A 25,548-nucleotide genomic window follows, 5' to 3' on the forward strand; every position below is an offset into this window, starting at 1 on the left:
TCACTGGATAAAGGTTAGGTCAGGATAGATGGTAGGTTCTTCTCCTTTCCTTTCTTCGATGTTAAGAGATTTATCAGCTTCCCCAAAGCCTAGGTTACTGCCATGCACCATGTCCCCACACCCGCTACGTTCCCCGCAGCACGCCCAATCCCAACATCTACCACCTCTAGTACACATGCAGGTCGGGGGCCGCGTGAGCAGCTTGCGGCCCGTAACACTCGATAATGGGATGGTACCTTACATCACAGCGGAGGTCACATTCGGTCCCATTTGTATCCGTTTCTGCATTGGCAACTGCTGTGGCGCATTGGGCCAGGCAGAGTCAGGCGGTCACGTTTGTTTCCGGACCATGTGACAAAAAGATCCCGATCACATGATCCTGTTTTGGGTCACGTGACAAGGAATCAAACGTGATAAAAGCAGAGTTCCCGCAGTCACACATTGCTTCAGAGCTGTTTCTTCACAACTCTGTTTGGCGTTTGCAATTCAACCTTGATTCTTGGATAAGTCGACCTCGGACCTCGAACTACGGACTTCTTTTGGCTCTTCCTTTGGATCTGGCGCTTTTTTATGTGGATACCTGGCTGTTTTGACCTCAGGACTGTCTTACCGGACCTCTTTTGCTTTACCCTGGATTGAACTGCTCTTCTCACGAACTTACCTGAATCCACATCTCTTGCTCAGATCATTCATCTGGTTGTTTATTTTTATTTCATCAAGGATCACGCCAACAACTGCAGGTGTGCCCAGTAACTGGTGTTCCACATCCGCGGTGACCACTCCAATTACCATTCCAAGGCACCATTATCACCAACTAAGGGTGCTGCTCACGCGCCCCCACGTAGCTGTATCTCAGGCCCCTGTGTGGTTAGCAGAGACCTTACTACTACACTTAGGTAATCCTTTTCCTTGACATTACTAGCCCATTCTGTATACCGTTACTGTGATTGTTTGTACTGATAATTGTTTGCCTTACAGCGGCCTTGGGGATTCCAGTGTTACGTGGTTCCGGCATTCCAGCATCTCCCACCTGTGGCCTCAAGGATCGCATAGAGAGTCATTTTATCTCTCCCTGTGTGGTACTTGGGGACGGAGGCCCCTGTAATCTTCACGACAATCAAGTGTTGACAGTTACCTCTTTCTGTTTTATCTGGTTTGCTTTCTTCGAATTGAGGGAACCGGGCCATTTCCAGAATTTCCTGTGCAATTTGGTCTCCCCGGCGTACCTCAAAAGGGACTTTGCCATGATTCTTTAAAAAAACCTTCACGTCTCCCCAGAAGTCGGGGTCAATAACACCTGCTAAGCCATCTATCCTGAACTTCCATGCTAAGCCATTGGGGCTTATCTATGTAGCACCCCAGAGGGGGTATCAAAACCAAGTCTGTAGGAATCATTCCTCTTTTCCCAGGAAGGATAATAGCTTCCCTACTGCTACAGATATCAAACCCTATTGATTCCTTGGTGGCTATGGAAGGGTTAGAGGCTCTCTAACTAAGTTTTTGAAATTGTAGGGTTCCCCAATTTGTTTCAATTGAGTCACATTCCACTCCTGACACCATATGTAAGGAACTCATGGTGGCAACAATAAAGACAGACAAAGTGATCACAGTTCAAGGGTGTTTATTAAACTGTATGCAGGTTGGAAGAATGCCTAATCTAAACATAAATCTAAGATGGGAGCAAGCGTCGACAATCAAATAAAAATAAGGCAGTCCTAGTGGTGTTGTGTCAAATAAAAAGGGCCTATACTAAGAAACATATTGCCAAACCTTACAATTAATACAAAAAGGGTGTGAGATCATTTTCAAGGAAAGAAAGAACTGTTCTCAAATAATATGTTAGGCTGCAGTAGCTTGGGTCTCCCCCATGTTTTGAGCAAGGGGTAAAGTGGGATCTTAGACCCCACTACATTCTCGAGCTTCCCCAGCACGAGAGGACAGTACCACTTGCAGCTATCAGGGCCGCCAATGGCCAAGTGTTGTTTCTCTTGAAAGTTTCTTGCCTTCGAGGGCCTGAGATATTCAATAACAAAACAAAAGTTCCTTCAACAAAAATGAAAGTTTGTTTCCTGGTCTTACTTAGGGAGGGGATTACTCACCCCTGGGTCCCCCTCTTCCGGGTGTTGCCCCCTCTTTACTTTCAGCCTCCCTCCTCCGGGTTTACTATGGCTTGTCTTTTATTCACCAATCTTACTGTCTTTGTAAACAGTTCCAGTGGACATCCCTTGGCCGGGTTCACGTTTGTCAACACACTGTTTCTTGGGACTTTAGACTTTGCCCTTTCCTTGTCGGCATCCCTCTGCCGCTTCCTTGTCGGCATCCCTCTTCCGGTTTCACTCTTGCCAACTTCACATTCACATTTGCTTTCAATGTTTACGGGATTCACTTCTCTTGCTTTCTCATGTTGCAGGATTCACTTCCCTTGCTTTCTTTAAAGTTCTTAGGTCAAAGGCTTTCAACTGTATGGGGATTTTGCTTGACCTCCTGTATGACCACTTTGACCTATCTAGGCGGCTCTCCTACAGCCTTCTGGTATCTGTAGTTTCACTCAGACGGGGATCGACCAGAGTTTCTCGGAGCAGCACCCACGTGGTGCTGGTCCCCTTCTGCAGCTGGTCACCCCTTTACAATTGTACAGTTCTTTGAACTTCTGCCACTTTGTGACTTTCATTCACCACACCCCGGTTCTTATCGGTTGCCCCTTTCGACTCACCGGCTGTGATGAATCACTTGGCTTTCCTCTTAACTGGAGTCAAGGCCAGTACCACGGAAGCAGGCGTCTTCCTCGCTCCGGCTTATCAGTGTCGACACGCTCCGTGTACCGTTGACATCTGCTGCAGCACGCTTGGGCAATTGTCCTCGGTCTTACGTTTCCTTCTGTTTACGGTCTGCAGGTCTGTGTCGAAAAGGGCAAGGTTGCGTCTCTCCTTGTTAGCCTCTCGATATCTGCTGCCTTTCTCCTCCTCTTGAACTGCCGTGTCTGGATAGCTGTCTCATTGTGCAGTCTGCCTTGCTCGTGCTGTGCTCACTTGCTCCACGTTGTATCCCTGTGGGGAAGGGAAAGGGCAGTCAAGTGTGTGTGATTCTGATCAATTGCCTGACCTGTGTATTGCGACATGTCAGCTAAAAGGGTCTGGTGTTAGTCTGTTCTCTTGTGTGTCATGCAAATGTTTTTGTGTCGGAAAAGGGGGTGGGGAGGCCGTTGTTTTGAATGCCCTACGTGGTTGGATGGGGAAAATGCATTGAAAGAAGGGGGATACCGCATCTCACCTGTCAGGGTCCCACTCTCTGAGGGCCCCCCATCCAGGTGATCCTCCCTCACTGGTCCACCCCCAGGAACTGGATCCATTAGCGATGGCCATGTCCTGGCCACCTGGATGACAGATCCACGGGGACTAGCTAGGGATCACCTTCAGGTTTCTCACACATGACACATGGTATTGTGGCCATAGATGCCGAGCACGTGAGGGCAGTTGCCTTGTTCTCCTTGACAACGGAGGTAGGAGTGTCATTTTGCCCCTGCTAAGATTCTGCAACCAGAAATTAACGAAATCCGGATTGAGAGCCATGCTCTCCTAAATCACAGTATGTGGCAGGGCTTCTGGCGCCTCTCCTGCTGTGCTCAGGCTTGTGAAATGTTAGCATGCATCTTTCCAAATTAGCTTGTGTTGCTCACTTCATAGTTGGAAGCCCATCTCATCATCACCTCAGTTGGTTCAGTGTGGGGAGGGATGGCTGGCCAAAGCTGTTGTGTACGTAGGAGAAGTAGGGGATCCCAAAGTAGAATGCTGCAAAGACAGCTCAGCAGGTAAAACGACTGTTGCTGTTTAGACTTGCCTGTGAATCTTATACTTTTTTCGCATTCTTGCTGCTAAATGTACTATAAAATGCTGCAAAGACAGCTCAGCAGGAAAGGCGACTGTTGCTGTTTAGACTTGCCTGTAAATCCTATGCTTTTTTTCCAATTCTTGCTGCTTAATGTACTGTAAAATGTGTTGTTTCAGCCTGGTATGGGTTTGGCTCCCTCACTTCGCCCGGTGTGTGAATTCTTGTCCGCATAGCGAAAATCCAATTTTGGTTCTGCCCTGGTAGCAAAAATCAAAATTTGACACACAACAGTTCTCAGCATTTTTATGAAAATGCAAGTTAAAATAAATATTAGGAACATTTGCAAAATCTGGTACCTTTTCAAAACTAGTACAGATATTCAAATAGAAATCAGTATAAACAATTTTAGATATGCTGTTTCTTAATGTTTACTAAATCAAACAAAGGCCTTACAATCATACTCTATATTAATGCACCATTAGGTGCACACACATTCAGAATTAAGTCTTCATACCTGGATTACGCGGATCTAAACACATGACACTTGGTCGATATTTTCTATGAAACAGTGGCAGCTTTGCTGTGTAGAGGATTGTCCTATTTCGGTGTCTGTCTCGAGTCGTGTGGATACTTGCCAACATTCTGTGACCAAAAAGATGTAGGATTTTTCAAGTTTCTAAAATAACACTTTGCATAACAATTACATCACAGGAAAATACAAAAAATGCATTGTTGGCACCACTGGAGCATTCTAAAATGCACAACCCATCAAACCGCACAACACGGAAAGATGTTCAAATGAGTAATTCTGAATGTTACGTTAACACCGAATCCACTACCTAACTTCACAATGTTTACCAATGCTCTGTAGCAGCTGCCTGGGCAATACAAATGTATTGCTGCAGTGCAAGATGAATAACTGAACAACATGGAGACTGATACCCTTCTCAGTCTGATAGGCAGATGCTGTGTGATGGTGGTAGGCTCTGCCACTTGCCTTCAATGGTGGTTCACCTAAGGCCTGTCCCGGCCAAAGTGTAGGGCAGAGTCATGTAGCTGTCAGGTCATTGAATTGTTCTGAGTTCATCACTCAAAGTAATCACCCGCCCACCGCACAGACAGATTAACTAATGTGTTGCTTGCTTTGTCCTGGGCCAGTCTCAAGCATCCTGCCTTACAGTCACATACATTACCAGCCCCTGTAAAAAGCAGTAGGATCTGTCACCCAAGTCTGTAGGGGGTAGGACTGCTTAAAAAGCAGTAGCCTACTGCCTAAATCAGTAGGGTTGGCAAGTATGCTGACCTCTCCAGGGGGTCCAAAGGATGTCCAGATGAGCCCCAGGCTCTTTAAAATGTAAGCAGATGTTCTACTTTTTATAACTTGTATTAAAATCAGTCATCTTGATCCTTGTTTATATATTTTAAAAAAAAACACTCATCTTGGTTAATCCCCCTACCACCTCCCCCCTCGAAGACCACTGATCTAGAGGCTCTCTCACACTCGCTCGAGCGCCCCGACTTTCCCCCGTCTTTGGAGCCTGGTGTCTGGCTAGCAGTGTACTACACTTACCGTCGACACTTGCTACCAGCTCCATGTTGCCGCGCGCTCCTTCCTCTGGGAGTTATAGTTTGTTTCGCCTGTCTTCCCTTTCCCCTCTACCGCGGGCAGACTCATCTTCCCGACATGCTTTGTTTGCAGTAAATGCGGCGGTCTGGCCGGCTCAGGTGACGCAGGAAGCGGTGCCAGGGGAGGACCCGGAGAGAAACGAAGGAGAAGAGAGAGGTAAGGGGAGGTGTTATGTATAATACGTGCGAGTACGAGCTAGCCCGTCTTGCCCACAGCAGGACCAGAGATTGAACCCATAGAAATTAAAACCCGACCTTTTATGGGCCAGAGTTTTCAGGCTTCCCTGCAGTGGAGCGCAGAGCAACACCTGCCCTTTGTATGGCAACGTCCCCATATGGACTAGGGCGGGGGGTGCTACCCCCTCAGTGGACCGTTATTCTCCCGAGTGGATCAGTTGCTTCTTCCTCCGTGCACCGACAACATCCCATTCAATGGGCCAGAGGCTCTCCCCGACCCCAAAGTACCTAGCATTCCCTCCATCTATCTATATGAAGCAGGGTATTTCCCATAACCCGCCACATGGATCAGAGCTTGCCTCACCACTCGTAGTTGTGCTGCCGCACATCAATATCCCCCCCCGGCCCCTCCCCCGACTCTTCCATACAGTGCGTGAGTTAGGAATGCTCCTGTGAACTACCACTCACCCACACTATGGACTGACGTTAGCCCGTCCCCTTTGAGGAATGTAGACTTTTCCTCACACACCTACATGTAACGTATAATACCTCCACCCCACCTGTACAGTGGCATCGCTTTGGAGGAGGGGGGGTCATGGGCTCTCCCTTGTGCGCTCCCGCCTAACGTGAGCGGGGACCGTGTTCTCTGTTCGTGGTGTTATTTGTGACACTCACTAAGGCAAATGCTCTCCCTTTTTGTCTCAAAGCTAGCAGTGATCTTGGTATGCATTCTGGCATCGGTATGAAAACGAGCACGAGCCACTTCTTGGGTGTTCCTGCCCGGCTTCTGCACAGTGACCTCCATAGTGTGCAGAGCAGCTTGCAGCCCCTGCCCTCAGAATGTAGGGCAGAAACTGCTAATGATGTGCCATTAGTCACTGAATGGTTTCGTGCCTGCATTCTGATGGGAGGGGAGGTGCAGTGGGGTGTGGTAGTTCGTGTGCACAACAGCCTCTCTGCAGGAGTGCTTGTGACATTACACATTACCTTTCATAGGCGCCCCACCCCACCAGGGCTGTCAGAAGATGTGGTGAGGCCCTGGGCAAAACATTTGGTGAGGCCCCCTTACAATTTTTTGCACTTGGCCAGCGGTGGCACATACTAAAACTTCAAATCAACTACAGCAAAGTTAGGTTTCTCTACTGAAGAATGGTTCATGCAAGACTAACTTTTTTATCATATGAATAAATATATATAAGATGGCATGAGCTCTCCACTGCGCCACCTCCAATTGTCTTAGGGTCAGTCACTTTTCCAAGCAAAGCCTCCCTGCCTCGCTGAAACTTGAGGAGGAACATCTACGGTTCCAGAAGCACCTCAAGACCTGTCTCTTTGCTTCTGCCTTCTCTCTTCCTCTCCCTTGCTGATCACTTGCCTGATCCATGCACTGGTCACCTGGTCAAGCTCTGAATTCTGGCCCAGGTCCCTGCCTGTCCTGTTGCAATCCCCCACTGCTTCTTGGCTCCCCTGCACTTGTGGTCTGTATCTGTAACCCTACAGTCCCTGCTCTTGCTCTTATTCTCCACCCGTTGGCTGCACTTATGAGTATGTACACTTGCCACCTGTTGGCAGCACTCTTGTTTCTCCTCTGTTACTGCACTTCTCCCCTCCCCCTTCCCTGCTCTTGCGCGATCTGAATGACACAAGGCCTAGTAAGATCTGTGTTTTGTCCTACTCTTTTGTTTCTCCCTCCTTGCCTTGTCGCACTTAAACACTTGTGTACATGCATTTTATAAATGCCATATCATATAATTAAGGAGCACCCTGCCCCTGTGTGCGCATTAAAACACACATCATACACAGTGACAATTGATGTACAGTGGAGGCTGGTACATTTCTGAACTTAAGAGGCTTAAATGTTTGTGCCAATTAGGCAGGATCAACAGAGCACAGTGAGGTAGCCCAAACCAAACAAGGGTTGCTTGAGGGGGGGTTCTCACTCACAAGAAACTGTTTGAAACATTGGGTTAAAAGTATGCATTTTACATCACTTTCTTTCCAAAATTGGGTAGAAATCCATACATTTTGCAATTGGTTTTGTATGGAAGCACATGGAAATTCCTAATAGTTGCAAATCACAAATTGTGCATAGGAACATTTTCCAATACATTTCATGCCGCCTTTCCATGTGAGATATGCTAGTATAAAAATATATTCATGCTGGTTGTTCTAATTATGTCGACGCAGGCTGCATCAATATATGCCATTATTGCCATGTACAGACTCCCAGCCAGTAAAAATGCCATGCCACAGAAAGTATATCCAGGCTGACTGTGTACCACAAGTGTTATTACTGGCTAGATTGGCCTACATTCAATGTGGGCCAATTTAGCCAAGTAGTATGTTTGCTTTAACCTTGATGCATAGTCCTGTGCATCAAGGGTAAAGCAAAAAGAGCACTGGCAGTGCTAACAGTTTGGGCATTCGTGTAGGCCTGGGAAAGGCACGTCTGTATTGGTATTAGCTGGCCATTGATAGTGCCAGTGCAAAATGGTTTGAGTACCTGAGCAGCTAATAGCAGTGCATGGTAAATGCCTAATACTTATACACAAGCCAAAACTGTTGGCTTTTCCAATGCTTATTTTTAAAAGAACTTCAGCGAAAGACATGCAGGGTGTTCAAAGGCAGACCTGATTAAGACATTTTTATTACACCAGTTACATGTTTACAACTCCAATGAAGACTCCTTTGAGGAAACACTTGCAGGCACATTGAGGGCAACGTTTGATGGCAAGGCATATGTTAAGCTTACTCAAAGAGTTCCAGTGAGGAGGTGTTTTGGGTGGGTAGGGCAAGAACTGGGTGAGAATTGCCATAGTGATTAGCATGGCCATGAAAAGTCATTTCACTGTTAGCACCTGCATTCATATCCATACATTTATAGGTAATTGAAATCGTGATGTGGGATTAGCACTTGCATGCTAGGGGAGTGATTGGAAGGGAATTGGCAACATGAGACATCTCATTCTCACAGCAGTCCTTAAGTGTGATGTTTCAGAAATGAAGAGGTAGCTGCTTGTAACATTGAAACTTCACCAGAATCGCCTCATTCGAAATGTGGAAAGATGTTAGGTACCCCCACACAAGGAAGTTTGCTCCTTCCTCACAGCCTCTGATGTTAGCGCCTCTCCCAACATTTGAAGTGTTAGTACCTTTTCCCCCCTGACATTTTAGCTTAGGCGCACCTCTGATGCCATGAACCCACCCCTTTATGAAGTAGACCCCAGGGCGGCTACATTTAGAGGTGGTGCTGAACACACACTCACAAAAAACACTTTCACCCATGCATTCATCCACCAGTTGCGCAACTCCATACATGCATATATACATAAAACCAAACACAGCATTGACACAACCACCAACATGCATGCATTCATACATACACATGTAAGTACTAATTTAAATACACATATACACTTTTAAATTAAAATAAAAGACTTACCTTACCTCCATGCACCCTTAAAAAGCATCCACGCAGCCGACACATAGACGTGCTGCCTGACGAGAGGAGTCCTCTCCCATCAGTCAGCTTGATCACGCTGACAACATGAACACACTGACTGACAAGAGAGAACTCCTCTCCCATCAGTCAGCGTGATCACGCTGAGCAACGAAAGAACTCCTCTTCCATCAGTCAGCGTTGTCACGCTGAGCAACTTGAACCAGTGACTGACGGGAGAGGAGTCCTCTCTTGTCATTCAGCATGTCCACGTTTTCAGCTGAATGACGGGAGGCAGCAGAGCCCACTTCAGAGCCCTGCTGTCTCCCATTATTTTGTTTGTTGCGGAGCCAAACGGCTTCTCAACAAACAGCAAAATCATTGCAGGGGCAGAGAGGAGACAGCACAGTCTCCCTTGTGAATAAAGGACATGGGAGACTGTGCTGCCTTCCACTTAGGAGAGGGGGGCCGCGAGGCCCCCCCGCAAGTGCGAGGCCCGGGGCAGTTTGCCCCCCCCTGTATCTCCCTCGTGACGGCCCTGCCCCCCACTTTTGTCTGTGGGCCCCCTACTTTTGTCTTTGTCCTAAATGTAATTCTTGGCGACGCCACTGCACCTGTAATATGCCCCTCTACCACCCTGTGGACAGTAGATTTCCTGACACCTACCCACCTTGAGGACTTTTCAAATGTCTTTGTGGTTCGTAGACGGCCCCCTCCCTTCTTCACCCTACTGGTGGACAGCGTCCTTTCCGCTAGTGTGGCCCAGAGCCAGCATCCCCGGACTGCCCCTACACAGACTACACCAGTGGCATAACACAAAATGTGGGGGCCCCCCTGCGAGCCATGCTGAGCCACCCCCCCAACTCGGCAATAAATTGCGGGTCGCTCCACACTCTGGCCCGGCCTAGATTACTACGCTTGTGCAATACGCACAAACGCACTAGGAGGAAGATATAAATGTGTGTTTTAATGCATTATGCAGCACAATTTCGGAAAAATTGGCTAAAAGACAAGATTGTTTGCAATTGTTTTGTAGGGTAACGCCAATCTAAAAATCCACTACATGCAAGTCACCAACAGTGGACAGGAACATTAATGCTTACGTTAATATGCTTTGCTATTAAAAATGCAATGCCACAGTTAAAACATGTTCAACTGGCTGCACAGTGTAGACCACTCTAGACACGTAATAACATATTACAGTAAAGCAAGCCGGACCACCTAGACATACCTAGACTGGTTGCACTAAAATGCCAGTCGAAGCAGTAACACTTATCATGGTTATTTTTATCACAGATGCCCAGAAAAATATACAATGCTGGAGTAAGAAATGGCTAGACGGGCAGCACCCAAATGCCAGTCTAGTCGGGTAATTAGACTTAGCAGGACTGCTTTATCAGAGATGCCCAGTTAAAAAAGTCATAGCCAAACTAAGAAATTACTAGACTGGTTGCACCAAAAGGCCTCTCTAGCCACTAATACCACATAACAAGCCTGCTTAGCCTGGACACGGATGACCATTACGATTTATTGCACATTTAGGCAGATTCATACTTTTTTTTCCCCTTCCATATAAATTTGGCAATAGCTTTGTCCAGATCCTTAAACATTTTGGGTGATGGGCTAGTAGACAGCATCATAGCAATGTATGTTAACTTGGGGCGTGAATTAATCTTCAGCGCATTAATCCTTCCTGTCAGGGAGAGGGCCAGTGTATCCCATCTTCCTAGGTCTGAGCTAATTTTTCTTAAGACCTGTGGGTAAAGTAGGTCTCGGAGTTCAACAAGTGAGGCGCTGATGTTTATCCCCAAATATTTAATGTGATACATTTGGAGTGTGAATGGGGCCATCCCGCCGTGGTCCCAAGGGATGTCTTGCCCTAGGGGCAGGACCTCGGGCTTGCTTCAGTTTATTTTGTAGCCCGCCAACAGGCTGAATTTTTGTAGTAGGAGCCAAATGTATGGTAGGTATGTGGGGCCTTTACACATATAAAGAATAGATCATCTGCGTAAAGAGAAACGCAATGTTCTTATGGACGTTGACATATGCCCATCCATCCAGGGTCTGTGCCTAGTTTTAATCGCAATTGGCTCAATGGACGTAGCATAGAGAAGGGGTGACAGTGGCCATCCCGGCGCGTTCCCGATTGTAGGTCAAACAAGGGTGAGGCGATACCATTGGTGACCACTGATACTGTGGGGCCTGTATAGAGTAGTTTGAGCAATTGTATGAGGCATTGGGGCGGGGGGGCCTGAGCTATATCTGGGTAGGACCCAAAGCATAAACTCCCATTGTACCTTGTCGAACGCCTTCTCTGTGTCAACCGTAAGAAATACATCTTCCGGGTCTTTATCTCCAGCTATTACGTGTAGCAGCCTACGGATGTTGTTGCTTGAGTGCCTGTTGCATATGAAGTCCGTTTGGTCTTTGTGGATTAGGTATGGGAGACTCCTTGCTATCTGCTGTGCCAGACATTTCGCTAGTATTTTGGCATTTGTGTTTATCAGCGAAATTGGCCTGTAGGAACTGCAGACCCCCCAGCGTCTCTCCGACACTTATTGAAGACTATTATGTTTGCTGCTAGAATTGATTGCAGTAGTTGTCTCTGGGCCACCGCTTCTCTGATTACTGCCTCCAGTTGATGTGCGATTCCCTCATTCATACTTTTATATAGGTCGATGGGAATCCTGTCGGGATCGGATGCCTTCCCAGGTGTGTGTGTGTGTGTGTGTGTGTGTGTGTGTGTGTGTGTGTGTGTGTGTGTAATTTCTGAGGCTGTAATGTGGGTGTCTAAATCGTCTAGCTGGTCTACGGGTACCCTAGGTATGGTTATAGAGTCAAGGAAAGCCTCCTTGTCCTGAGTTGTGCATGAATTGGATGCTGTGTATAGGTTGTGGTAGTATTCCGCGAGTCGTGAGTTGATGCGATACTCTCCTACCACTAGCATTCCTGATGGGGGCGATCAGTTGTGTGACATGTCTTTGTTTTAATGCTAGTGCCGTCATGTGCAGCGGTCTATCGCTCTCGTGGTAGTATGTTTGTGACCAACTTGTGAAGGATTTCTGTGCCCTAATGGCAGTAATTTGCCTGATCTGTTCTCTGCTTTTTGAGTGTGGGTTGTAGTTTCCCATGGTCTCTTTAAACTGTCTTTCTACTATTCAGAGTTCTTCCGTCAGATGGGCTTCTGTTTCTCCCCTGGATTTGCGTTTGTATGACCAGCGTGGGATACATTGGCTTCTCAGGAAGGCCTTGAAGGGGTCCAACCATGTATAGGGGGGGGGGGGACCCCGGCCCCAGATTTGATTATCATAAACCGTCTGTCGTCTGGTAGGTCCGCTATGTCATGCCTGCGCCTGTCCCAACCTCCGTTTCCACTTCCACTAACCCCAAAGTTATGTTGTCTGCCTCTGCCTTTCTGCATCGCGAGCGCAGGCAGTTTGTTTAGAGAACAGCAGCCAGCCCGTTCTATTCACGTTGGCGACTTGCGGGGAGGTTGCCATGGAGAAGGCATGCGTTTCAGGTTCACTGTGCATGATTCCGGGCACCCTTTGGCTTGATCACGTGAGGGTTAACAGCTCCACGTGACAGAGAATAGTATTTGTCAATTACGCCTTCCTTATATGGTATTTAAACGTGTTGAGGCGGCTGTTCTGTGCTTCTGATTGGATTCCCTCCCTAAACTGTTTGTTTGTGCTGCACTTCATTTCATGTTGCTTTGTATCCCGTGGACGTCCTTGACTATTCTTCATTATAGTCTCCCACCACGGACTTGTGCTGTCTTGATACCTGACCTGAGTCTGCTTTAAGGACGGCCTTTGTCCGCGTTCTGCTAACTTCCCGGTATTCTTTTTGCTTTTTTCCCCCTCCCCAGCCCCCTCTTTCCCACACTTGGGTGTGAGAAGAATAACTTCCCGGTATTCTGACCTCGACCAGCTACACGGATTGCGATTGGCTCCGCCCACTACTCAATACCTCTGGGTCTGCTCGACTATCTGTTTGCATTCTCAGCCTTATACTCGTGTGATGAACACGGTGGATTTTTTCCTTTGTCTGTGTTTAGACCACGGAAAGGGCGTAATATACCAGTTTACCGTGGTCCTATGATTTACATGTCTCCACAGCTCTTCAGCTACACGTGTTTTATGATTTTGGGTGTTTCTTATTGCACACAAGCAATTTGTGAATCAAAGGGTTCTGTTCTTCTTGATGTCTTCCACGCACTGAGGAATCTCCAAGAGAGTGATCTATTCTTCTTTTCTCCTCATTAAAGACGCATGCACAGGAAACTTTGGACGCTCTCCGGAACAGCAACGTGCACCAACCCGACTCTAATGAGTCCCTCGTGCTGTTCAGGTGCTAGCTCCCTTACTAACCTTCTCTTCCTCAATTGGTTACGTTATTATTTTTTCCCTTGCATCCTATTTCAACTGTGTCAGACCTTTTGCTGAAAAAGTGTATCCTAAGCCACCCACACTTCTGGATTGTTACTCTCAGGGTAGTCTGAGTTATTACAGGGTTTACAGCATCCTGGTTCTGTTAGAGCTGTAGTGATTAGTTCTTATTTTCTCAACGTGGCGACTTCCTGCTATTGTGTGTTTGTGCCTTTTCTAGTGATTCACTCCTCTAGCTTTGGTTTAATATCAGCTAGTGAGGTACATCATTAGGAAGGGTTTTTTTTCTGCAGAGGTACAGAGAAGAGGTAGCTAGAAGCGGCAAAGTCATCCTGTATCCTTTTCCCAGCATCTCTAGTGAGTTGTTACCATTATATTCACCTCAGTGATAGTTTGACACGCTATGAGATCAGGGTATTGTAGAATGCGCAGGTTTAGCCACCACGTCGGATGCCTGCATACTGTGTCTGGGATTGTAATTTGCACTAAGACCGGGGCATGGTCCGAGAGAGTGGTCGGCAGAATTGTGCAGTCAGTGATTGTGTAGTGAATTGGTTGGAGTCATCCAGTAGTGTAGGCGGGAATAGCTGTTGTGTTGTGAGAATAACGTGAAATCAATATAACGTGAAATCCAGACACACTGCATGAATATTCTCCAGGTGTCTTTAAGACATAGGTCTGTCATTAGTGTTCGAAGGGTTGCCCGCTTCCTCGGGTTAGTGGGGTTGCCAGAGGCGGTGCCCTGGTTGTGGGGGCCAAGGATTATGTTGAAATCCCCACCCACAACAGTGAGATTCCCCATGTATTGAGCGCATGCTGAGAATGTGCGTGTGAAGAAAGATGGGGTGTCTGTTGTGGGTGTATATAAGTTCAGCAATGTTATAAGGTGCTGGTGGACCAGACCCTGGACAAGTATATATCTTCCTTGATTATCCCCGCAAGTGTGCAGTATCTGAAATGAGACCAGTTTATGGATCAGGATGGATACTGCCCATTTTCGCTGGTATGGTGAATGGGCTGCTGTTCTTACCCAAACGCATTTCATCTTTTCTGGTCATCTTTATTAAGATGGGGTTACTGTAGGAATATGATATCTCCATGTAGGTCCCTCATATAGTTCAGCATTCTCCTGCATTTTATACGGTGTCCTAGCCCCTAAATGTTAAGAGTCACTAAGGTGATTTGGGCCATTGCGTGAGTGTACGTTTTTAAAACCTGCTTGGAATGTTAAGAGCAAATTTGCTTTCCTTAAATTCAAATGGAGAATATTCCATAGTCTTGGCCCGAAGACCGAGAATCTACAGTCTCCCCTGAACAACACATTTTGTCCTTGGGATGATGAATAGGAGTTTGTCCTCTGACCGTATAGCCCGAGTAGGAAGGTATAGTTCCAGCTTGTCCCTCGGGGAACTTGGTGCCAAAACATTAATACATTTGAACACCTGGCACCCTACCTTGAACTTCATACAGTCCTCCACTGCTAGCCGATGGAGAGAGCGGCAGAAACCCGAGGTTGAGGTGTTTAGGTACTCCAAACACTAGTCTCCCGCTGAGTTTTGTGTGCTTTGTAAGCGTTGAATCTGCTTGGTAGGGGCTCCAGCAAGGAGTCAATTACAATAATTCAATTTCGAATGAACTAGAGCTCCCACCACCAGGGCACGGGCATTCTCATGCACATAGTGGAGGGCTTGTCGTAACAGCCGGATGTTATAGAATGCTGACTGAACTTTTGCTGAGACTTGACCATCACCGTCCAAGTCCCTCTGACATATGCAACCCAGGGTTTTTTACCATAGAAGCATACTTCAGTCTTGAACCCAGAAATAGGGGTGGAAGTGGGATGCTATTCCTTCCCAATAGATGTTTTGGTCCAATGATGATCACCTCTGCTTTTATTTGGATTGAGATTCAGCCAATTTAATGCCATCCATGCCCCCATTTCCTCAAGGCATCTACCTACCTTGATAAGTGCATTATCCGCATCAAGTTGATGTAGAGCTGTGTATCGTCAGTGCATGATTGAAAACTGATGTGGTGGTGTATATCCATCAATGGGTGAAGGTAGATATTGAACAAGATGGGGGAGAGTCCAGAGCCCTGTGGGACGCCACAGCATGGCAAAAGAATCTCTTGACAGAAAACCCCCTCACCTGTACACATTGTGTGCGCCCCCCCAAAAAGGATGCAAACCAGTCCAAATGATTTGGTCCATGATTAGGGATAGGTGCTCGGTTTACCTTCTCTATGGTAAGATCTGGTGCCTTGCCCATGTGCAGGATATCTCGGAAGAAGTCATATACATATGCTTGTAGATCTGATCCTTCTGAGTTTTCCGTGAGTCCGACCATCCTGAGGTTGTTCCGACGAGATGTTTTCCTGGTTCTCGATCTTTTCTCCTAGCATTTACACTTCTCTGATGACCCCATCCAGGCCTGTGCTGTAGTTGTTTGGTTGTCTTCGATTGCGCTGATGCTTTGTTCATTATTGGTCATCCTCTCAGCGTGGCGAGTCTGGACGTCTTGGAGGTCACATTTTATGTCCTGTTCTGTTGTTTGTTTCCTCGGTACACTGGCCTATTATTCTCATTTCAGCCAGTATAGTCTGGAGCTGCGTCTAGACATCGATTTCTATCTTATTTCTGTTGGAGCGTCTTGGTAGGCTGCCGGGTTGTGTGGTGCCAGGGGAGTCTTTCAGGCCTGGGTCTTGGTTGCCATTTTGCTGCCCCACCTTCCCTCTGCTGTCCCTTCGGTATGGATCTTTATTCACACGTACTGGGGAGAGGGGGGTGTGTTTGATTGACTTTCACGTAATTGCAGTGCATTCTTGTCGGTCTGGGCTGCGTGGGGAAGGTAGTGCTCTGAGATCTGCCTGCTCTGGAGATCGCAGAGTCTGGGTTTCCCCTGTGGCTTTGTGCCGTTGCTTCTGGGGGTGTTGTGGTGATAGGATTTTGTGCCGCGGTAGTAGCCACCCCTGCGTTGGAGGATGAGCGATCCATATTCAGCTTTATTAGTAAGGTGTATTTCCCCCTGCCCCCTTATGCATGCTTGGTGTTGCCGGTCGTTTTATTTAGCTCAGTTGTGGTGGGCCTCCTTTGTCTCCCCACGTCCCGCAAAGTCCTCTGGTGCCTGTCTATAGCGAACCCATATAACCCAGGGGGTGTTGTGAACCCTTAATTATATTCCAGCAAAGCACATGCGGTTTGGTTCTTTTCCGTGCCCCAGGTATGGCGGTAATGTGGCCGCTCGAACTGTCGGGCTGTTGGTGGTTCCCGCTGCGCAATTCACTTGGGGTTGTGCTGGCTGGGAGCTGACCTTCTGGGTTGATTTGCCAGCTCAGGCGTTGGGTTGGTGTGGGTGTCAGTATTTCCTTTCTAATGAGGGACGTATTCCGTGGGCAGATTTGTTTTTTGCAGGAGAGTGTCTGGGTTGCCAGCTGCGACATATTTTTCTGGGTCCGGTCTTCACTGCTCTCCTTGTCACTGGTGCGCAGGTGTCTCCCTCACTCTGTACCCTGGCTTATCATTCGGGAGGCGGTATTTGCCGCAGCTTCGCTTAGTGGGGCTCTGGTGGCGACCTTTTAGCCTTCGGTGCTTCTTCACGCCTCTATCTCGATCCGCCTGGTTCCAACGTCAGTGTGGGTGTCTCACTTGCCTCGTCCCTCGTGCGGGCCGGGTTGCCTGTTCGTCACTTATGGTTGTCGCTGTCTGCATGATGTGCTTCGGTGTCGGATGACCTGGTCCTCTTCGCCGCTGTTGGTTGCTTGCATCCAACGGTGGTGTGTAACGGTCTCTTGCGTGCCACTATGTGACTTCATTTTCAGGAGGCGGTGCTGCCGGAGGGAGCTCCGGCGCAGGCCGCCTGTTCGTGTTAGGGTTCTTTATGCTGATTCTCGTGTGCGGTTTTCCTTCAAGGTTTGTCTCCGTATTCTCTGATTATTTGCGATCCGATAATTCCTCCATATTTGATCGATTTTGAAGTGTTCTGAAGGGGTAAATGATGACGGTGTATGCCATCTTTTGCACAAGCTCAGTCAGCCCACGGCCATCTTGGTCAAGCTCCCCCGACTGAAACTATTTCTTCTTGAAGTCAGAGCTCCCCAACCCCATGACATGGAGGCCTCCACCCTAAAGGCTTCCATGTCATGGGGTTGGGGGAGCCCTCGCACTTCAAAAAGAAATAGTTTATTTTTGTAGTCACTCTGCCTCCGTTACGCTGTAACAGAAATAATTTATTTAAGGCAGTGACTAAAAAAAAAAAAAAGATTTTTTTTTTTTTTTTTTTTTTTTTTTTTTTACATTTCTTTTTTTGTCCAAGGGACTGCCCTCTCTTTGCACTGTTCCTGTGGACCCTTCAGAGTGGAGCTAGCTCCGTCACCCAGCCAGGGGCTGCCAAGCTGTATGTTTTGGACTGGCGGCTGTCCCCTCTCCCCCAATCCCTTCAAACAGATATTCTGGCATACCAGAGTCTGAACCCAAAGAACTCGGGTTCTTAGGCTGTCACCTCTTAACACCAAAGCCTCCCGCCAAAATCATGAACAGTTCCAGACCAGGGGCTAAATGTGCCAACTCTTCCCTTTATGGACTAGAAACTGAACCGGATAAAAAATCATTTGGTTGTCCATCACTTGGACCCACCCCCCCCCCCCCCCCCATACTAATGTTATATAATGGACATCAATGAATGGCATTTGTTTGTATTTTTTACTCTGAACCAAAAATAAAACCGAATTGGACACTGTCCAATGCACTAAAAGGATAAACAGACCAGCTTTCTTATCATACCAAACCAACATATTTTAATACGTAAACCAAACCATAAATATATTAATAACAAAAATCAAACCTGCATGTGTTTTGATGGCATAAGGATTGCAGACGACATACCCAAAAGTCTAAAACATTCATTCGATCTTGGCATTCATTCTGCCATCTTCATCGGGGACGGCTAGTTTTGTGTAAATGTGCCTTAAAAGTTCTGTACTTGTGTGCTTGAAAATCCCTGAAGTGGTAAACCAATATGCAGTGAAAAAAGCCATCTGCTTAAAAATATAGAACTTAGATTCATGAGAACACCACATATGTTTGACAAAGTTGCACAATATTAACTAAAAAAAAATGAAATCTTCTCTCTCAAATGCTCGCCAAGGATTATAAAGCTGTAATTTAAGAATGACTGTGTAAGGATACAAAGAGTCATCCAGTACTCCCACAGGGGTTACACCCTCATCTAATGGAATGCACCATAATTTGAAGGTTACAAACTTCCTGACTGGGACAATCGAAAGCCATAGATGAATGTGTCGGGATTTTATTTCAGCGTGTAAAACTCTTAGACTGCATTCGCTAACTGCAGAGAGTCGGATTCTTTTCTGCTGGGGGCTGAGTTTTACCACAGACCTATCTTATTTATTTGTAGATTTATATAGCGTGCAAAACCAAACTTGTATTAAGGCGCTGAAAAATTACGGTTAGGTTAAGAGGGGAGGGGAGGCGGGGACAGAGGGAGGTAGTAAGGCAGGAGGGGGTACCGTTACAGTAACAACGTTTTTGGAAGTTCCAGATTGGAGGGGCAGAGATGCCATGTCATGAGGATCAGTCAGTTAAAGGGGCAAGTTTTCAATTGTTTTCTGAAAGGCCAGTAACGAGGCTCGGCCCGTAGGGGATTGTGGGGGAGGGGGGGTTTGTTCCAAAGGTGAGCTGCTGAGACGAGGAAGCTACAGCCCCCAGCTCTACTGTGTTTGAAACATAGGGTTGACGATAGGTTGCAGTAGGGCGATCTTGTGTGTCTAGTGCAGAGGTACACAAGTAGTTTTGCCGGAGGGCCGAATGTACCTTACAAGCTCTCTACAGGGACAGGATTGTTTGTGTGGGGTAGCCTGGTGGGGCATGTGGTGAATTTATGACCCCCCCACACTATTAGTAAGCATGTCGGTGAACAAACATTTTGAGGTGTACTTGTCTTTATTGCCATTTGTGCTTTCAATTCTGCAGTACGCATTATTACCAGGTCAGAAAAAAACGAATTTGCCTCTGGGCCTCAACATGTTACCAATAGTGTGACAACAAAATCATCCCGCACCCCAGGAGGAATGGACCTAACAGTACGAGCTTTCCTATAACGCATCATTATTACAGGTGAAAGAGCTGTGCAGATATGGCAGACCAGTGATCTGAAGCGCTTTACACATTTACAATTACAATATGCCACATTAATGACTACATGAGGGAGCTTTGCCTCTGAATCTTAGAAGAGAATGCAGTCTCCAACCGTTTTCCCCTTTAGATAATTGCAGTAAGGGCAGACTAGGAGGCAACCAGCATCATGGAACACCATCCCATTTTAAAGAAAAACCTTTAGATGTTCCTCCTCCACACCTCTTCGTTTAGAAGTACTGCCACAAAAGAATACCCACTGTCAACATTGCTTTGTCACAAGGGCAATTAATTAATGTTCTCTTTCCAATACTTTGCTGTGAAGCATCATACAAACGTGGTCTGTACAGGCCATGGAAAGAGAATATAACCGATATTGTTTGTTTTCCATACTACTTATTACCATGCTTTACAGCACTGGTGTTGGTAATATTATGTACTAAATTGGAGGGTTGTACACAATCGTAGCAAGGGAACCCAAACAAATCAAGAGGTGTTGGGGGTGGGGTGGGCTTCCTCCCCGAGAACATTTTTAAAACGCAAGCATACACAAATTTAAAGTACCTTCTGCCCTGGTCTTGATGTTTCATCCTAGTGCTACAGCTCTTGCGTAGCACGAACAGGAAGCAACTAGCGCTTCTGGTTTGTGCGCATGCGCAAGAGCCAGATCGCTGATGACCAAGAGCCCCGCTCCGTTTGTATGTGGGAGGTGCAGGAGCCCCTCCTTCGCACATACAAACATGCAGTTCCTCAGCCAGCATCCCCAATGGGCAAGGTAAGTTTGGGGGAAGCAAAATGCCCACAGCTTTGCATGGCTCATTGGATATGTGAGGCTGAGGAACAGAACTGTCAAACCGAAACCGCGTTTCCCTTTGAGAGTTCAAGTCCGTTGAGGAGCGATTCCCTCAGCCGCATAAAGCAGCTGAGTGAGTGCTCACTGTTTACAATGGGCTTGCTCCTCCATTATGGGCGAGGGGGCCGGTGGGTTGGCGCAACCTTGTCCATCCACAGGGGGAGTCCCGGGGGAGTTCTACAGAGGGAAATCACTGTGAAATGGACGAGGGGTGTCTTATCATTTTCCAGAGTCTACTCCATGCCATCATCGCGACTCCGGTGGGATCAGTGGATTCTAGTTTCATCCTGGAAGAGGGAAGAATCAGGGAGCTGATATTGAGATTTCCAGCTACTAGATGCTCGAGTTTGACGTGAGGAGGGGATCCATCAGGGTCAAACCAAAACACTGCAAAGTTTGCCTGGGCAGCAATCCAGTATCGCTCAAAATTAGGGGCAGCGAACCCTCCCTGCGCAAAAGGGGTGGACAGCGTGTCCAATTCTAAGCGAGGTAGCACTGTGCTACAAGAATGTATTGATCGTCCGTGTTAGTGATTTGAAGAATTTATTTCTGGGCCAAAGGGGGACGTTGAGAACTGCCACCCGCCCAGCTAGTGTGGTCGGCAGAGAAGCCCAGCTTTCAGTTTTTTTGGGCTAGGAGGGTGAGGTAATTTCCATAGTTGTAGTCGAATAATGAAATCTGTTGATGCGTGACCACTATCTCAAGGTATTTCATCTCAGGTGAACCCCCTCGATGGTCCAGAGGGGCAGTGGTGGTGTCAGTCAAAGGGAACAGTGTGGATTTAGTGCAATTGACCTTTAACCCAGATAAAGTGCTGAAGATAACGTCTTCTAGTATTGGAGCCAGATTTTCCTCAGGGCAGCGTATGTAGAGCAATGCATCATCTGCATAGAGTGAAATGATCTCTGTCTCCACATAGTCTTATACCTCTCTGGGCATGTCATTGGCTGATCCTGTTTGCCAACAGCTCAATGGCTAATGCAAATATTAAAGGTGAGAAGGGGCAGCCCTGTCTGATTCCCCTGGCTATTTCAAATTGGGCAGAGCATCAGGTTTCAGTGCGGACCCTGGCGACAGGGGATGCATGTAGTAGTTTCACCCAGGACAAGAAGCGGGGGCCAAAATTGCTTTTTTCTAGTACCAACCATAGGAATCTCCAGGAAACCGAGTCGAACGCCTTTTGCATGTCTAATGTGGCTGCTACTATAACAAGGGGTTTTCCTACCCTCTATGAATCTTAAGGAGTGCAAAAAGCAAATCTAGTGCACACTGGTTTTTAGACCCTTTTGGGTGCCCATGCAAATTGAGCAACCATTGTTGGAAACAACATGCTTGCTGCTGACAAACACATACCTTAAATTCGTATGAGAATTTCAGCTTTTAATTATTAGTTAGCTGATGCTTTTTTTCAATTTGCAAAGAATTTAAGTTTTCATATATACATGACAATACATGGTGTACATTGTGGTAAACAGACATATAGTTGAAAATTCACTATAGCATGATTACAAATGACATAGGGTGTGGGTCATCCACTTGTGCATTTAACAGGCAATTTTCTTGTAAGTGGAATGTCCCATGCCATTGGGTGTAGAAAACGCAGGATAACAGTACAAAGCCCGGCTAGAGTCTGACCTCATATTTGGTCTACGTCTGAGTAAAATGTTAGGAATGGAATTGCAGCATTGAGTTTAGCCCATGGAAAATCTGGGTCAATGTGCTGCTGGCGTTTCGGCAGAATAGATGGTAGCCGCCTTCTGTGGCCAAAAAAAGTCAGGAAACTCACTGGTCGTACTTCGGGTGGGAGCAGATGAACACAGGGGGTTTCATCATAGGGCAGATGGAGAAACAGGGGTAGCCTGTGTGGGCATAGGTTGTAGGGGTGGCCGTGATGTAGGCTGCTACGGCATGCGCCTTAGGGTCAATTCGGGCTAGGATGTTGAATAAGTGATGCAGGTTGAGAGGTGGAGTGTCCTGGTATGAATCCCGACTGGTCAGGGCTGACGACAGATGACATAAATAGTGCCAACCCAGGAGGGCCAGCACCTTGGCAAATATTTTGATATCACAATTGATGAGGGAAAGTGGCCATTGCGTGGCTAGCTTGTCAGGTTTCAGTAGTACTGAAATGACCGCCTCACGGAGCGAAGGGGGTGGGGGGAGTTTACCAACCAAGCATGCCTCCTCCCATACAGCCGCCAGTCTGGGCACCAGACGGCCCTTGTAACATTTATAAAACTCAGTGGTAAACTCATAACCCCTGTGAGCCCTCCCGGTCAAAAGCGAGTCTATATCTATAGCCTCAGATATATCCTTCGTTGTTATTGGGTGGTCTAGTGCCTCTATGGTTTCTGCGGTTAACATTTAGAGAGGAAGACTATCGAGGAAGGATTCGATATATGCCCTAGGGGAGGGATCAACAATAGCATAGAGCGTTTCATAGAAGGAGCTAACTCATTGAGTCAAGAGGGCAAAACTGCTGTCTGCCCTCTCTATTGCTGGTATATGGGGAGCCCCTCTCTCTTGCTGGATCAATCAAGCTATAAGATGTCCGGGATGTTCACCCTCGGATCACTCTGAGGATCCCCGCCTCCTTTGCCAAAGCAACTCCACGAATGTAGACCTTGAAAGTCTCCCACAGAGTGGCTTGGGTATCCACTGACCCAGTATTGATCGCAAAGAAGTCGTCCATATTGGTTCCAAGTTCCGATTGAAATACCGAATCTAACAAGGTGTTGGGTTTCAGTCTTCAAGTATGTGTCACACCACCCACCTCAACAAGACAGTGACCGGGGAGTGATCTGAGACGGTCCCAGGTAGGGTGGACACTTGATCTATTGTTCTGACAAGTATATCGGATACTAGCCATCTGTCGATACAAGAGTGAGAGTTGTGTACAGATTAATAAAATAACGTACAGGAATTGGGGTGCATTTGTCTCCATGCAGCTACCACCCCCAGCAAGGCTTGCACTTCTATGATGGTTGTAGCAGCCCTGGAGAGTTGGCGAGGTTTAGTGCCAGACCTGTCCAAATGAGTGTCTACTATGGTGTTAAAATCACCTCCCCACAGTATAGGGATGAGGGGGAACCCAGACAACAGGGAAGAGAGATGGAGGAAAAAATTGTGATCATCCATATTGGGACCATATACATTGAGTAAACCCCCGCCCCGTCCAAGAACTGAGCAAATAATCAAACATAGCGTCCAAGGGGATCGATATGTGCGACCTTGTGGGTACATTTGAGGGTTTTGTGGTTTAGGGTCAGAACTCCACGATTTTGGATGGAGTATGTGCTATAGTAGCGTTGGGGTGGGGGGCATGACCTGGCAAACCTGTCACACACCTTCGCTAATGCATGTGTTTCCTGTATGAAAAGCACCTGAACCTTATGTCGTTCAATAAACAGTTGCAGTTAACGCCTTTTGACTGGGTTACCCAGTCCTCTAATGTTCCAGCTCATACATGCTATGTTTTCATCCGCCATGCAGTTGGAAGGTTCGCATTAGCAGAAGGATAACCTGATGACAACATTCCCAGCAAAGTTCTAACCAAGCTGGAAAGGGCCTAATAGTGGTACATTTAGCTCGATGGAACGCTACAACTTGTTCCTCCAGTCTCAAATCGAGCGATTTTTCAAACTTTTCAATTAACTTGGAGGCCTCCTCCGGGACAGTGAAAAAGACCATGTCCGCATGTTCGATTCTCAATTTTGCTGGGTACATCGTGGAGTATTTGACACCCAATTCACAGAGCTGTTTCTTGGCCGCTAGGAGGGTTTTCCGCTCCTGTTAAATCGCAACTGAAAAGTCTGGATACAATTGGATCCTGGTGGAACTAAGTAGCAGCTCTCCCTTAGCTCTGGACGCACATAACAATGCATCTCTATCACGACAGTTTAGCATTCTGGCTATTATAGGACGAGGGGGAGCCCCTGGCTTGGGCTTTGCGGCCAGTGATCGGTGGGCCTCTTCAATCGCAAACTGTGGTGAGAGCTTAGGGTTATCTAGCAAAGAGAGCATTATGCATTGCACCTAGTCCTCCATGGAGCGGTCTATTTTCTCTTCAGGAACGCCAAGAATGCGCAAGTTGTTGCATCTGGACCTTGACTCCAAATCTTTATTCTTTTTGCTGACCGTCTGGACCTGCCTGGACAGCGAGGCCACCTCACATCGGAGCAGCATGATACAATCTTCTGCCAGGCCGAGCCTAGACTCTACCTCTGTCACCCGGGTATCGGTCTTCTCCCTTCGGTCTTTGATGGGGCTTATTGTCAAGCTCATATAGTCCAATTTTTTGTGAAGTGTGGTAAATCCCTCCTGCATTTACTCCATCTTTTGGAGTTCTGTGGATGCCTCAGGGGGGGCTTTAGCTTCTGGCTGGGTCTCACCCGGCTTTGGTGTTGACTTGGTAAACATATTGATAGACCTCTGCTTCTTACTGGCCCCCCCCTTAGTCATGGCCGCACTAGGATATACATGTGACTACTGTATGGCCCTGGAACAGCGGGTGTAGCAGGTAAGGCGGAGATCGGAGGTGAACAGGCCCCATCCTCAGTGTTCATAGTGAGAGGGCCCGCCCACAGGACAGAGAAGTTCAGTTGATCGGGGGACCAAACCCACCAGGGTAGGTGCAGAGGAATCAAGCGAGTATAGTGGTGTAAATCTGATCCGGTGGTGGGAATTCAACGTGTAGACAGCCCAAGGGTCCAAGGCAGCAGGAATGGGGCCGTCTCGCCTTAGCTCACAGCTTGTATCCCGACCCCGGCCACAATCCTTTCACCACAATCAACTGGTAATAATCAAACCACTGTTGAACAATTGATACGGTTATCGAAACTACTATAGTACCACACACTCCATGTCATATGAATCTTGCTTGTGACTGGTAATGAAGCGATTGCAGTGAGTGCTTAAGTTAGTAGATATTGCTTGCAGAGCAGGCCCTTCGCCACAGGCTGGATTGTGGCCTGCTGGTGTGAAAATGCGGGGTCGGTGACAGTGTTTTTACGGGGGCTAAACTGTGGGGGTTGACTTCGCTGTTTGCTATCCTTTTTAAATGCCACTTGTTCCTAATTTATTG

General features: G+C 47.2%; 1 protein-coding gene and 1 long non-coding RNA gene across 4 annotated transcripts in view; one reads left to right on the forward strand and one right to left on the reverse strand.

Annotated features, from left to right (window-relative positions):
• Positions 1–5,493, reverse strand: part of LOC138580952 (uncharacterized) — a 191,674-nt gene extending 186,181 nt beyond the window's left edge. Inside the window, exons 1-2 of the long non-coding RNA XR_011304379.1 lie at positions 5,399–5,493; positions 4,343–4,470 (exon numbers count right to left, since the gene is read on the reverse strand). This is a non-coding gene — a long non-coding RNA (uncharacterized lncRNA). The remainder of the gene's footprint in view (positions 1–4,342; positions 4,471–5,398) is intronic.
• BCKDK (branched chain keto acid dehydrogenase kinase) overlaps positions 5,488–25,548 on the forward strand; it is a 744,533-nt gene continuing 724,472 nt past the window's right edge. Inside the window, exon 1 of one of the 3 annotated variants that reach the window (XM_069651902.1) lies at positions 5,488–5,611. The gene's annotated coding sequence lies outside the window, so the exon portion shown is untranslated. The remainder of the gene's footprint in view (positions 5,612–25,548) is intronic. The other 2 variants (XM_069651905.1, XM_069651903.1) reach the window with 2 other exon arrangements.

This window comes from Ambystoma mexicanum, chromosome 3p, assembly GCF_040938575.1.
Source record: "Ambystoma mexicanum isolate Mex_15411 chromosome 3p, UKY_AmexF1_1, whole genome shotgun sequence".
Classification (NCBI taxonomy): domain Eukaryota; kingdom Metazoa; phylum Chordata; class Amphibia; order Caudata; family Ambystomatidae; genus Ambystoma; species Ambystoma mexicanum.